This window comes from Parus major, chromosome 1A (assembly GCF_001522545.3).
Source record: "Parus major isolate Abel chromosome 1A, Parus_major1.1, whole genome shotgun sequence".
Lineage (NCBI taxonomy): Eukaryota > Metazoa > Chordata > Aves > Passeriformes > Paridae > Parus > Parus major.
This window is the reverse complement of record NC_031773.1, coordinates 64,827,570-64,829,216: the sequence shown is the minus strand read 5'-3', so window position 1 is coordinate 64,829,216 and position 1,647 is coordinate 64,827,570.

The window sequence follows — 1,647 nt, the reverse complement described above, 5'->3', positions numbered from 1 at the left end:
GTTTGATGCTGGTCCCCAGAATCCTGCTGCTTCCCTGGACAAGATCCTGAAGTTGCGGGCGGCAACAATGGAGCAAGATGGCTTTTGATTTGTTGTCTGCCCGCAGGGCCATACCGTGCTCTGCTGGAAGTTTCCTGAGTGCTTTTGGTATCCCTGTGGTCTCTGGGGCTTTTGGTAGCCAGTGCAGGGGTCTTGAGTGGGTGACCTCTCTGGGAAATCTTTTATAATGTGTCCAAATTCCCCACAGTTGAAACAGCGAGCATTATATCTGGAAGTTACCACTGCAAATGCTCCAGAAACCCCTTCAGCAATGGCTTTAGCAACTGCCTGGGCAACTGTGTTTTCACTGGAAAAATGGTGTGTACAGCTTTCCACCATTTGTCCAATGGTGGGTTCTCTATCCAAGGGTAAAGCCCGCAGAATATTTTTACATTGTTCATTAGCATTCTTTATAGCTAGTTTACTCAAAAGTTCTTTTTGTGCCTCTATACTCTCTATTTGTTTTTCTAAGGCATCCTTTAATCTATCCACAAATTTAATTAAACTCTCATCTACCCCTTGTTTGATATTAGCAAAATGTAGGGTTGGAGTAAAGTTGTTTGGAGTGAGGAGCAATGATGTTTTTGCTGCAATAGCTACATCCTGCAATTTGTCCTGAGGTAAAGTGTTAGCTTGTTCTGAGGGTTTTAGTAAGTAATTTTCTCCCGCTAACTGTTGAACAGAAAATTTTGCCTATTTGTATCTTTAGAATATTTGTCAGATAATGTTTTTAATTGTTTTTTCCAGTGCCTCTCCCATAGCATATATTCAGCAGGGGAAAGGAGGCACTGAGCAAAACCTTTGACATCATGTGGTACTAAGATATGCACAGAGAAAATGGTCTGACTCAATCCTCTCAGGGGTGCCATGTCTCCAAAGGACCTGCTTTTCAAGGCCCAGGATGGTGTTCTGGGCAGTGGCATGAGGCACAGGGTAGGTTTTCAACCATCCAGTGGTGGCTTTTACTATTGTGAGCACATAGTGCTTGCCTTGGTGGGTTTGGGGCAGTGTGATGTAGTCAATCTGCCAGGCTTCCCCATACCTATATTTGGACCAACGCCCACCGTACCAGAGGGGCTTCAACTGCTTCGCCTGTTTGATCGTGGCACACGTCTCACAATCATGGATAACCTGGGAAATACTGTCCATGGTTAGATCCACCCCTCGGTCTCGTGCCCACTTATAGGTAGCATCTTTATTCTGATGACCTGAGGCATCATGGGCCATCGAGTTAGGAACAACTCTCCCTTGTGTTGCCAATCTAAGTCTATCTTTGACACCTCTATCTTCGCAGCCTGATTCACCTGCTCATTGTTTCGGTGCTCATCATTATCCCGACTCCTGGGGACATGGGCATCTACATGATGGACTTTCATAGGCAGTTTCTCTACCCAACTGGCAATATCTTTCCGCTCATCAGCAACCCAGATTGGTTTTCCCCTATGCTGCAAATTGGCCCTTTTCCACCTTTCCAGCCATCCCCACAGAGCATTGGCTACCATCCATGAATCAGTGTAGAGGTAGAGCTTTGGCCACTTCTCTCTTTCAGCAATGTCCAGGGCCAGTTGAATGGCTTTGAGTTCAGCAAGTTGGCTTGATCCACCTTCT